This window comes from Eubalaena glacialis, chromosome 12 (genome assembly GCF_028564815.1).
Source record: "Eubalaena glacialis isolate mEubGla1 chromosome 12, mEubGla1.1.hap2.+ XY, whole genome shotgun sequence".
Taxonomy (NCBI): Eukaryota; Metazoa; Chordata; class Mammalia; order Artiodactyla; family Balaenidae; genus Eubalaena; species Eubalaena glacialis.
In genome coordinates, this window is record NC_083727.1 from 88,950,964 (window position 1) to 88,965,300 (window position 14,337).

General features: G+C 36.9%; 1 protein-coding gene across 1 annotated transcript in view; it reads right to left on the minus strand.

Annotated features, from left to right (window-relative positions):
- The window catches only part of EYS (eyes shut homolog), a 1,734,738-nt gene that overhangs the window by 1,233,304 nt on the left and 487,097 nt on the right, over positions 1–14,337 (minus strand). The gene's annotated exons all lie outside the window — the stretch shown is intronic.

A 14,337-nucleotide genomic window follows, 5' to 3' on the forward strand; every position in this document is an offset into this window, starting at 1 on the left:
CTATTATTATAAACTTCCCACTTAGAACTGATTTTGCAACCCCCCATAGGTTTTAGATCATCATGTTTTCATTGTCATTTGTCTCTAGGTATTTTTTGATTTCCTCTTTGATTTCTTCAGTGACCCATTGGTTATTTAGTACCATATTGTTTAGTCTCCATGTAATTGTGTTTTTTACAGTTTTCTTTTTCCCTGTAATTGACTTCTAATCTCATAGCATTGTGGTCACAAAAGATACTTGATATGATTTCAATTTTCTTAAATTTACTAAGGCTTGATTTGTGACCCAAGATGTGATCTATCCAAGAGAATATTCTGTGTGCACTTGAGAAAAAAAGTGTATTCTGCTGCTTTAGGATGGAATGGCCTATAATATCATGGTTTAATGTAGCATTTAAGTTTTCTGTTTCCTTATTAATATTCTGTCTGGATGATCTGTCCATTGGTGTAGTGGGGTATTAAAGTCCCCCACTATTATTGTGTTACTGTTGATTTCCCCTTTTATGGCTGTTGGCATTTGCCTTAAATATTGAGGTGCTCCTATGTTGGGTCCATATATATTTACAATTGTTATATCTTCCTATTGGATTGATCCCTCAGTCATTATGTAGTATCCTTCCTTGTCTCTTGTAACAGTCTTTATTTTAAAGTCTATTTTGTCTGATATGAGTATTGCAATTCCAGCTTTCTGTTGATTTCCATGTACATGGGACATATTTTTCCATCCCCTTACTTTCAGTCTGTATATGTCCCGAGGTCTGAAGTGGATCTCTTGTAGACATCACACATACGGTCTTGTTTTTGTATCCATTCAGCCGGTGTGTGTCTTTTGGTTGGAGCATTTAATCCATTTATATTTAAGGTAGTTATTGATATGTATGTTCTTATTACCATTTTCTTAATTGTTTTGGATTTGTTTTTATAGGTCTTCTTCTTCTCTTGTGTTTCTTGACTAGAGAAGTTCATTGAGCATTTGAGGTAAAGTTAGTTTGATCATGCTGAATTATCCTAGCTTTTGCTTGTCTGTAAATCTTTTGATTTCCCTGTAGAATTTGAATGAGAGCCTTGCTGGGTAGAGTATTCTTCGCTGTAGGTTTTTCCCCTTCATCACTTTGAATATATTGTGCCACTCCCTTCTGGCCTGCAGAGTTTCTGCTGAAAAATCAGCTGATAGCGTTATAGAGATTCCCTTGTATGTTATTTGTTGCTTTTTTTCCCCTTACTGCTTTTAGTATTTTTTCTTCTTTTCTTATAAATTTATTTATTTGTTTATTTATTTATTTATTTTTGGCTGCGTTGGGTCTTGTTGCTGCACGTGGGCTTTCTCTAGCTGTGGTGAGCGGGGGTTACTCTTCATTGTAGTGCATGGGCTTCTCATTGCAGTGGCTTCTCTTGTTGCAGAGCATGGGCTCTAGGCACATGGGCTTCAGTAGTTGTGGCATGTGGGCTCAGTAGTTGTGGCTCACAGGCTCTAGAGCACAGGCTCAGTAGCTGTGGCACATGGGCTTAGTTGTTCTGCGGCACGTGGGATCTTCCTGGACCAGGGCTCGAACCCGTGTCCAATGCATTGGCAGGTGGATTCTTAACCACTGTGCCACGAGGGAACTCCCTAATATTTTTTCTTTGTATTTAATTTTTGTTAGTTTGATTAGTATTTGGTTTGGCATGTTCCTCTTTGGATTTATCTTTTATGGGACTCTGTGCTTCCTGGACTTGGGTGACTATTTCCTTTCCCATGTTATGGAAGTTTTTAGATTTAAGTTTTTAAACTATTTTCTCAGGCCCTTTCTCCTTCTCTTTTTCTTCTGGGACCCCTATAATTCTAATGTTGGTGTGTTTAATGTTGTCCCAGAGGTATCTGAGGCTGTCCTAATTTCTTTTCATTCTTTTTTCTTTATTCTGTTCCACAGCAGCGATTTCCACAATTCTGTCTTCCAGCTCACTTATCCGTTCTTTGGCCTCGGTTATTCTGCTATTGATTCATTCTAGTGTATTTTTCATTTCAGTTCTTTTATTGTTTATCTATGTTTGTTTGTCCTTTAGTTCTTCTAGGTCTTTGTTAACCATTTCTTGTACCTTCTCAATCCATACCTCCATTCTTTTTTTGAGGTCTTGGATCATCTTTACTATCATTACTCTGAATTATTTTTCAGGTAGAGTGCCTATCTCCTCTTCATTTAGTTGTTCTTATAGGGTTTTATCTTGCTCTTTCCTTTGCAACATTTCTTTGTCATCTCATTTTGTGAAACTTACTGTGTGGTCTCCCTTGCCCAGGCTGCAGGATTGTAAATCCTCTTGCTTTTGACGTCTGCCCCCTGATGAGTGAGGTTGGTCCAGAGACTTGTGCTGTTACCCCTTGATAAGGGGTTGACCTGATGTTGTAGTGACAAGAGCCTGCCCTGGATATTGTGTGGGGCCTCACCTTTGCTCTGTGGTTGTCACTGCCCTGTTGTTGGGGGGTGGTCTGCTTCCTAGCTGTTGGAGTAGAGGTCCCAGATCTATTACTGAGCTGTGTTTCTGATCCTCAGTGTGACGTAGGTGGGATTGGAACTTTCTCACTGTGAGAGAAGCCACTGACTATTCCTCCTCTGCAGCTGTTCTCCTGTGAATGTGCTCTGTTGTGTTCCCTTTCACCCATTGTGTGGGCTCACATAGTACACTGTTTTTGGCACTGCTCTCAGTCCCACCTTAACTGTGGGTGTTCTGGCATTTGGCTCTGGTGTCTCTCAGGTGTTGTTTTCACCAGGCCACCAAAGCAGATCCACTGAGGTCAGGTCCCAGGATTGCAGTAGTCATGCACCTGGACCCACTGTAGGATCTATGGATGCAGCTTAATCTCTGGCCTGGCCTGATCCCTGCATGTACGTGTCCACAAAGCTGCTAAAGCCCAACGCATCCCAGCTGCAGGGGCACTTGTTGTCCTTACAGATTTTTTTGCAGGCACTGAATTTAGGGGCCATCAGTGGAGGAGTAACTCCATGGTTCACGCAGCAGTGAGGAGGGATTTCAGTGTTTCTTCCTTAGTCACAGGACTCCTGGGATTCAGCTGTGGTTTCAGCCCCTCCCCTGGGTGGATTTCCTAGTGCAGGGAGCTATCCATGCCCTCCCAGGACAGCAGGGCATGTGCTGGCACCCACTGACAGATTTCCTAGTTGGGGGTGCTATCCATGCCCTCCCATGACAGTGGAGCAGCTCCTGGCACCCACTGGTGGAATTCCTTGTGGCAGGAGCTCTCTGCACCCTTCTGGGTAAGCAGGGTGGGTCCTGTGGCCCACTGACGGATTTCCTAATGGTGGAAACTGTCTGTGCACTTCAAGGTCAGCAGGGACAGGTTCTGGGGCTCACTGGTGCAATTCCTAGTGGCAGAGCTGCCCATGCCCTTCCAGTCAGTGAGGGTAGGACCTGGTGTCTGCCCATGAGTTTGGAAGAGGCATCCAGTCCCTGCCTCTGGAGCCCAAGATGGTGGCAGCAACTCATGCCTGTCCCCAGAACTCCTGTAGGTGGTGTCCTGTTGCCTGGGAGTGCTCACAATGGTAGAATTTCTTATGGTGGTCCCGCCCCTCCCCTTGTGCGCCTCCCAATAATGGTGCTTTGCTTCTCTGGTGGGCCCAGGCTTCTTCCTAGTACACCCTCAGTTGCCATGGGCTGACTTCTTCACGCTGTTTCCGCAGCTAACCCTGGTTCTCTCCGTGGGACTGAACTTCGGAGTCTGAGCTTCAGCCCCCGACCACCATCCACACTGACAGAGGGGTGTCTTAGGTTGGGAAGCACAGGGTGGCAGTGCCAACCCTCTGTGCAGGTTACTCTCCGCTTTGCCCTCAACAAACCGGTTGCTGTTCTCCCCTTTTTTAGACTCCGAGACTCACCCTCTGTCCGTCTAATTTATCTGCTGGTGAGGAGCCTTCCCAGGGTATGGGAACCTTTCCTCCTTCACAGCTCCCTCTCCAGGGCACAGGCCCCATACTGATTCCTTCTTTTTCTTTTTCCTTTTGTCCTACTTGGTTATATGGAGGTTTCCTTGTCTTTTCGGACATCTGAGGTCTTCTGTCAGTGTTCAGTAGTTGTTCTGTGTGAATCGTTGCACTTGTAGATATATTTTCAATGTTTCTGTGGAAGATAGTGAACTCTGCTTCCTACTCCTCCACCATCTTGCTCCTGCCTTTATCACTATTATTAAAGATTCTTAAAAAAGATACTTTCAAAAATATAGGAAATTAAATATACGTCTTTGGGAGTTTAAATTTTTTAAAAAGTCCAATTTTCCTGAGTGAGATATTAAATAAGATTCTCAAAACTAATATGTATTTATGTAAATTGTAAATTAATTTTTATTTCCGCCATTTAATTCGAAAGCAATTATGATCTTTAACACCCCTCTGATTTCTTTTCCCTAAAAGAAATTAATACTTTTTTATAATTAAATTATTATGCAGTATTCTTTATTCATTAAAGTATCTCAACATTTTCAATTGATTTCATTAAACTATTAGATATTTTATGGCTTTGTTTTGTTATTAATAAAATGTGTCAATTTTAAAACTCATGTTAAATTATAATAATTATATTTACTTTTATTTCCCTTCCACTGGGATTATTCAAATATGATCATTTTTATTTAACATATATTGATAAAATATTTTATATTTGGTAAGATGAATATTGGAAATTTTCTATTACAGTGGCTAGCACTAGCAAACAAATCACCAAAATATACACTTTTGTTCTTGAATGGATGCAAAGAATTATAAAATTAGCTTTTGTTCCTAAGACGCAAGGGCATGGAACGTTTATATTAATAACATTAATAACATTTGAGCTCATAAAAATGAATTCTACATAGAACCATTTATCCTCATATTCAAGAGTAATAAATGAATGTTATTAAATCACATCGTCATAATATTAATAAAGAAAAACACAAAAGAAACAAAAAAAACTTATATAAGTTTTTTAAAATTCCACAAATATTTACTGAATGCGTATGATATGACTGGTATTCTAGGTGTTTGTGATTATTTAGTGAATAAAACAGACAAAATATCCCCACTTGAATATTTGCCTGATAAATTACTGTAGTGTTCATATAGATACATCACTCTATTGACCATAAAATAACATAAAAATATCTATTGTCTGTAGGTCTTTTTGCATAAAATGTTATATATGTTACAGATCATGTAAGGAAATAAATTGATATATTTTTATAAAATGGCTGATGGCTTAGCCGTCATTGAATGGTTCAGCATACATTGAAGAGTCATGAGATAAATAAAGATTATTCAAACTTTTGATTCTTAATTTTAAATGAGGAAGGTCAATTTAAGGGACAAAACATACCTCAAAAAGGTGAATTCTCTAAGTCTAAATTACAACTACCCACGAGTTTCATACACTTTATTAAAGTTTATCACTAACTTTTTTCACATTTATATTATTACCAGCTCTCTTAAGAAGTATTTTGGCAATTGCATTGATTTTATAGGCAACTTGACTGCTTGATTTTTAAAAGATTTTTTGAGCAGGAATAATTTTAAGACACACACACACACACATATATATTCACACACACACACACATAAATAGAACCATTACTAGAGTAGAACATATGTTATATATTAGATTTGTATAGATTGTGAAGCAATTTATGGCTTAGCATTTGTTGCTGAAAGTTCTGTCCTCTTTAAAAATCTGGGACTTCATATAGTATTTGGTAGTCTACTGGCTGCTAAAAATTGTGTGTGTGTGTGTGTGCGTGCACATGCACACGTGTGTGTTTTGAAAATAATTCATTCAAAATGCTTTTTTTAGGAATTTTTTTCTTTTTAACTAGGTTGAGAAATGGGTACAAACTGCCAAGGAATTTTATTCAGTCTGGTCAACAGAAAATTACTTAATGTTTCCCTTAGAGAAAAGACAGAATTAATGATATCTTATAAAGCAGAATTTATTCTGGGTTTTTGCTTCATTATTTACCTAGAAAATTATCCAGGAAATGGAAAGGATGATTCATTTTTCCAATATGCTAATAGTTTGATAGATTACTTCTAGTTGTTCTAGAAACTAGACTCCAAACTTGTTTGTTACTATGTTCTGTCAAAACCCAGCAAACAGAAGAACTATGGGATTTCTCTTAGGTTTTGTTAAATGTTCAACATACCTGATGTTTTATTTCAGGAATGAAATACAGCATATTCTCTTAAAACTGCCAAGCCTTTGAACTAACACCATTAACAAGAGTGACTTTAGAATGTAAAGTCAAATATCCACTCTTCTTTATGTGAGGATGCGAAGAGGTCATGCGGTCACTTTGCTAGTAAAGACAAGTACCATGACAATGTGCGCTCCCTTGGGAGGCTCCAGGGAGAACCTGCTTCCCTGGCCCCTTCTGTCACCTTTAAAGTCAACAGTGTAACTTGGTGCTTCCATCCTTACACGGCCTTCTTCTGTTTTCAAATCTCTGTTTCTCACTTCCTTTTGGAAGGGTATTTGTGATTTGATTTAAGACCTGTCCAAATAATCCAGGATAACCACCTCCTCTCAAGACCATTACTTTACTCACTTATGAAAAGTCCCTGTTACCATATAAAGTAACTCTCACAGTTCCAGGGATTAAGTCCTGGATCTCTTCAGGCTGTCCACTGTCCATCTGTCTACCCTCTGGCATTCTGTACACAAAGCTAGCCCTCTGGTGAGCACATCAAAAACAAAACCTGGTTTTCAAATTAAATTCCATTACATTCTACATTTCATTCTATTAATCTATTAAATTATTCTCGTTTTTCCTTAGATATTTATTTCTAGTCGGCTACCACTACCATACAACAGGGTTATTACGTTTAGCATCAGTTATGGCATTTATTTTCTATTTAATCTATGTCTCTGACCACATTCATTCCTACTTCATAACACCCAGAGTAACCTTTCTAAAAATCAAACACAATCATATTACTCAGCTCTGAATAAGACCCTGTTAGCTGCTACCACTCATGGGACAAAATCTAAACTCTATGTTTTGGAATAAATTGTCCTTCCTAGTCTGACACCAAAACTCCATTCTCTTTTTTACCACTGCTCAACTTTCCACCCGGTATACCAGGCACTCCAACTACACTGGGAATTGCCACCATTATAAATGTGTACTGTAAAATTAACTCTAATTCTCTGCTTGGCAAGCTCCTATGCATCCCTCAAGAAGAAGCTAAGCTTCATGAAGATGTTTTTGTTTGTTTCTTTCCCTTCTGCAGTGCAGGAGCAATGGCTGCTCCATCTTTGGGTCTCTACACTCATTCATATCTCTGTTGTATCTCTTGTTGTGTGTTATTAACTTTTAAAAATTATCACTCTATCTCTTCAATGTGAATTTGGACGTGTGGGAAGTACTGTGCCCAGCTCATCTCTGCATCCCCAGAGCCTAGAGCTTGGCAGGAAGCACAGACTCCCCAAAGGTGATTAGCTGAAGGAATGAGGCCTTCAGAGCAAGTGAGAAAACTACTGCCCATAAAAACAGCCTAATGATGAGCTCTCTCCCCCTCCTCAAGATACTGCGGTGCTTTCAATTAGATCTCTCCCAGAAATAGTCACTGACTGAACAGGAAATTAACTTCTATTTCTGTTTTTTTAAATATAGATTTTTACTCCTTATTTCTCACAGAAAAATTAAATATAAAACATCTGCTGAAACATACATTTGACCAAGGTTTGCTTGACTGGAATTTTTAAACTACCTAGTGATACAGTTGTTATATCAATTTTCCACAGCCTTGCAAACTATGGAGATTTTATATTTTCAAAACCTACTTTTCTTAAAACAATAATTATGCTGGTAATACTTGTTATTATTTCAAAATATAGTTATATGACTTTTTTCATTCACACATTAAATAAAGGAACATGTTTGCAGATTTCTCTAATTATAAAACTTCTGTATACTGACTTAAATATAGCTCTCTCAATCAATCTGTTTTTTTTTTAATTGAAGTATAGTTGATTTACAATGTTGTGTTAATTTCTGGTGTACAACAAAGTGATTCATATATATATATATATATATATATATATATATATATATATCTTCTTTTTCATATTCTTTTCCATTATGGTTTATTGTAGAATATTGAATATTGTTCCCTGTTCTATACAGTAGGACCTTGCTGTTTATCCATTCTATATATAATAGTTTTCATCTGCTAGTCCCAGAAACAGACTCACAGACATAGAGAATTTCTGGTTTTGAATTACCGTTATCAATGAGACAGAAAGAGGGTGCCTGCTTGCTTTGCACAGAGGCGTGAAACAGTATTTTTTCCTAGAAAATAAAGTAATATAATCACATCAGCTAGGTCACCTAGGCTACTCAATTTAGCTTCTCACATTCTACTTACTAAAGGCTGGGTTGCTTGGTTAATGTTTATTTTCCTTACTGGTCAGCCCCCGGGGCTGTTGTTGTGGGTGTTGTAATGGACCACCCAGAGGCCCCTTCCTCTCTGAAGCCCTCCTCTAACCCCTGCTTCCAGGTGATAATCTACAGCTGGGTCCTTCCCTAGGCTTTGTCCTTGCCTGATGAGAGCTGCTTTGGCCAATGTTATGTCACACCCTCCAACCGCCAAGCCAGCCCACATCCAATTACTGGTTTATACAGAGGTACAAGACCAAGCCCCTTGGCCTTAATTCGAGACATCTCTGAAGGGCACCCCAGCTTGAGTGCTTTCTGTGGGATCGTCTAAGATCTCGGCTACAACATCACAGCTCACCTTGTCTTTCTGCCCATTTCTCTTTCCTTTACTCCCTCACAGATATTGTTCCCAGAGGATTTCACAGCAAACTCTCTACATGAAAAATCTCATCTCTTAAATAGTTTCCTGTGGAGTCCCATCCAGAAGAGGTGGAGCCAAAATGGTTTAGCACGTGGACTGAAAAATGGCATTTTGGAACTGGCTGTCTGTGAGTCAACTGGAGAAAAAGGACTGTGGTGGTTGTAGGTGTAGTGTGGATGAACCCAGAACCCAGTGTAGCAGTGCAAGTATTCTGTAAGATGTTACAGAAAAACCTGAAGGAACTTTTTGGACCATCCAATACTAAAATGTTGTACCAGCTGGGAAGGGATTGGGATACTTGAGGAGGAAGACGCACTGGCAAATGCAGGGTCACAGGCCCTTAGGATGTGGAAAGATAAATCATAAGAACAATGGAATCAGATGGCTCTTGCTGAGTGGGATTAGGGTGGATAATCACACCATTTTGAAGAGTAAGAGTCAGGAAACTTCTTTGGAAGCTGATAAAGAGACTCTCATCTCCTGCAGCTGGAGAGATGTAAAACTGAGGAGCAGGACCAGGACTTAGTTATGAAAGCAGTGGTGCCCAAATGCCCCAGAACACAGTGGGACTGTGGAAGGAGTCACTCCCTCCCTTTGTTGGAAGATGACACCAAGATCACTGTCTTGCAAGATAATATGCACCTGCGCTCCACTAGGACTTAGCCCCACTTAGCTGGAGGTGCCAAGATCACATGACAAGACTTCCAGACCACATCTTCCTTCACATAGAGGTCACTGGCCTAGTCCCACACTTACAGAGGCAGTGAAAAGTATAGACAATTGTACCAACAGTGGATCCTCAAAGGACTAGTGGAGTCTCACCTTGCCACCACTCAGTTTGTGTCCCTGTGATTTTAGTAGAGCAGCTGTTTGCATAGGAATGCAATATATGTTGACTATGAATGGTAATGTTAAGTATTCCAGATCTTCTATGTAATTACTTTATAGTCAAAGCCCACTTTCCCTATTCACCTCTAATTTACATGAATCAAAATTAAATGAGTGATTGAGAAGAACTACAGGTTGAAAAATCTGTAGACATTTTAATTACTAAATATTTTTCTTATATCAGATATCATTTAAAAACATGATATTATACAATAAATATGGATCAGATTTCACTACTATTTTGTACTGCTATTATATATGTCTATGTATTAATATATACATATATATAGTTATAGTTATATATATAGTTATATATATAGTTATTTTATATATATATATAGTTATTTTCATAAGAGGCAAGAGTAGTTAGGTTTGAAAACTTAATTTTCTTTGACAAAATACACCTGTGGGAAGCTCAGCCTTTCATAAAACACGAGTATAGAAGGCATCTTGTTCAGTCAATTAACAGATACTTACTGACACCCTTCCACATTCTAAGCACTAGGCACACAGTAATCAATAAGGAAGATAGGGTCTCTGAGGTCACAATACCGTCAGGCTCACAATCTACTAGGAAGACAATGAGAAGGAGGAAAACACACATACACACACACACGTGTACACACACACATGTGCTCACATACACACACATATGCACTGTGTATAAAATCACCAGAGTCTGTGCCATGAGGAGATATAACAGCTGGCCCCGAGAGTGTTACAACACATATTTAACAAAAACAAATAATTTAGCTTGGTAGGTTAGGTGATATTTTAATCACATTTTATAGTAAAGAGTTTTTCTGTGTGTGTGTGCATGTGTAAGAATCCTGAGGGAAGGGCATGCATACTGCTTACCATTCCACCTTCAATTCAGAGCATAACATTTTGAGCTTTGATTATATTTGAATCAGCGTACAAGCTGATCTTGCAAACAAACCAGAAGCAATTGGTTTTGATGTCAGCAAATGATGTCAGCAATTCATGAAACATTTATCAACTGAAGTCAGTGCTAACTTCTGCCCTAGGTCTTGAAGACTCAAACTGTATACTAAAGTATGATTGCAGAAACCAAATGATGAAAAATTATTTCACAATATTACCTAAATTGTTTTCATAAATACACACATTGTTTTTCATTTTTTAAATGAACTTTACTATTATTTCCAGGTGAAAGTGATAAAATGCCCTTTTGTCTAAATATGAATATATAAAATTAAAATATAGGCTAGAATAAAATATATTAAAAAAATCCTCTTTTCTTCTCAAAACCAAATCAAGTTTTATATAACTAAAATATAGGGAAGAGGGGGCTTCCCTGGTGGCGCAGTGGTTGAGAATCTGCCTGCCAATGCAGGGGACGCGGGTTCAAGCCCTGGTCTGGGAAGATCCCACATGCCGCGGAGCAACTAAGCCCGTGAGCCACAACTACTGAGCCTGCGCGTCTGGAGCCTGTGCTCCGCAACGGGAGAGGCCGCGACAGTGAGAGGTCCGTGCACCGCGATGAAGAGTGGCCCCCACTCGCCGCAACTGGAGAAAGCCCTCGCACAGAAAGGAAGACCCAACACAGCCAAAATAAATTAATTAATTAATTAATTTAAAAAAAAAGAAGCAAGAGATTGTTCAAAAAAAAAAAATATAGGGAACAAACATACATTGAGAAAAGTATATTAACAGTAGCATGAAAAAGCATTTTGCATTTAATTACATCATCAAATTAAATATATGAGCGTTTTAAGTAGTCATAAGAATTCATATGTACATTAACACAATATTTAGGTTTTTAAAAATATTTATGTAGATTAAAAAAATAGCCTTAAGGAGCTGCCAGAGACATTGATTCAGAAATTGTATAGGCAGCCTAAGCAACAGAAAAGGATCCTGGCTAAGTTAACCAAAGGAAAGAAAAAATATGACGAGAGAATTTATTTAAAGATTATTGGGCGGACTTACATAAAGTAAAGGAAAACAAAAGCTCCGTAATGTAAAATTCAAGGCAACTCCTATGATCTCAAAAGGTTAACTTTGGTGGCTTGATCTAATCACCTGAGGTACTTGTTAAAAATGACGGATTCCTGGGCCCCAGCCCAGAAATACCAAATCAAAATACCTGGAGATGACCTCCGAGAATCTGCTTTTCAACACCATCATGAAGGGCACTTATGCTCTTTATTATTTATCATTAGAGTGACTCTGCTCCAATATGCTGTTTTTCTACAAAAGTCAAATATTTCTGGGAGAAAAATCTTCCCCTAACCTGCAAAACAATCTATACACTCTTTTTTTTCTTATACATATTACATTCTACTTTAAATTGCTATTATTTATGTGAACATCATTTTCTCTCACTTTTCCCATAATTTATAAGTATATTGAGGTCAGCAATATTATCTTTTTAGTCTATGTATATCTCACAGTACAAAGAATGAAGACTTTTAACATATAAGTCCTTAAAAAAATATTAATTGAATTGAATGAAATTGACTTCCCATATAAGGGTGATAGCTTTGTGAGTAAGAATACTACGTTGGATGGATATTTTGGTGTGTGTGTGGCTTTAAAATTTTTTAAATTAATCATATTTTATATGTAGTAGTGTGTATATGTCATTCCCAATCTCCCAATTTATTCCTCCCCCCACCTTCTCCCCCCCCACCATAACCATAAGTTTGTTTTCTATACCTGTGACTCTATTTCTATGTTGTAAATAAGTTTATTTGTACCATTCTTTCCACATATATATAAAATAGATAACTAATAATGACCTACTGTGTAGCACAGGGAACTCTACTCAACACTCTGTAATGACCTAAATGGGAAAAGAATCTAAAAAAGTATGGATATATATATATGTATAACTGATTTATGTTGTACAGCAGAAACTAACACAGCATTGTGAATCTACTATAATAAAGTTTTTTAAAAAATTAATTCTAAGGGCTCTTAGTCCATTTTATGTAGAAGAAAGAATATATGGCAGGCTAATAGTTAAACTCACTTGAAACCACATTTTCCCAAAGAATAAAAGGCAGAATCAATGATTTTGTCTTTCATATATATTTAGTAAAATATATTAAGTCCCTAAATCTTTTTACTTCTCTGAAAATGGCATTTGAGATTGATTGGGTTGGGAACTGCACACATTTTATTATTATTTATCTGCTTATCCTGTCATCTATCTGAGAATTTCTAAGGCTGATTAAAAAATGTACTGTTTATTGGTTTATTGAATAAGACATAATAATGATAATTTTGTTTCCAACAATGCCCATCTGTATTAGTTTGCATGCAAAAATCAGCTTTCCTTACAAAAGAGTGCATGATTGTAAATAATGTTTAATTCAGGACTCAAAGCAACAATTTATCCTCTCTGTGAAATAAGAAGTATTTCCCAAGAGGAAAGACCTCTGGTTATTCGGAAAATGTATGTGTCTACAACATATGAGATAGAGACATCTCTTAGGATAATTTTTTTGTTTTAAAAAGTTTTTTCTTTCTCTATCGCAATTCCAACTTCCCCATATATATCACATTAACATAAATAATTGTCCTTTAAAAAATAATAACCCCCTGAAGAAGAACTGACTGTTAACAAATGGTCATTTACTGCAAACATAGCTAAAGTGGATGTTGTATATAAATGAAGGGTTATTAAGATCAGAGAGGTCTCATAGTAAATTTCTGTACCTTTTATAAACTCCTAAAAATCCCTCCTTTTGATTTTCCTACTTCATAAATTTTCCTTCAATTTACTAAGCAAAGCATAATCATTCAGTAATACTTATATTGAAAATAGATTTTATGTTAAAGAAATATAACTTAGAGCCAAATATTGTATTAAAATTTGGAGAATATTTATATGCTATTATAATTTTTAAAAATGGATTTGATAAAAATTTTTAAGCTACATTTTAAGTAATATCTATAGATTAATTATTGCATTAAGTTCAAGTAACATTTTTAAATAAACTACTTAAAGTGAAAATCATATTTGACTATCTTTATACTTATTATTTGCTATTAAATGCATGCATTATAGTGAAACACGTGCATTTTAAAATAAAAAGGAAAAGAACTAAGAATACAAATAATTATTGCTGAAAAGCAGGTGACGATGTAAAGAAGCTGTCAAATTAGACATGTTCAGTTGTATTTCACAGTTGCTTTTTGGGAAACACTTCTTGTCATTAGTTTAAAAATCAGTACGTGATGAATATAAAATGCGGTATGCTCAAAGTGGAATGGCTTATAAATTTATAGTATTAGCCTATTTCATAATGCAAAGACCTATTTTTGGCTTAACCATCTTATCAACTAATATTTATTATATGTTATGAGATCCATCTCCATTCACATAGAGAAAAAAGAGAGGTATGATTCCGTCTCAAATGTGTTTCAATAATTTTATGAAGCAGCCAATGTGAAATTAAAATGAGATGGAAACAAATTTCCCACAATATGTAAATCAAACTATATTAGCATATTAATTAATATTACAAGTGCTAAAATCATGGTAAATTTGGCAGGATGACTTAGGGAAAGTAAGGTGACTATCTCCTATGGAAAAGAAGAGCAATCATAGTCGCTTTCCTAATGACATCTAATAGTGTAAATCTAATTGGGAAATACATTACAC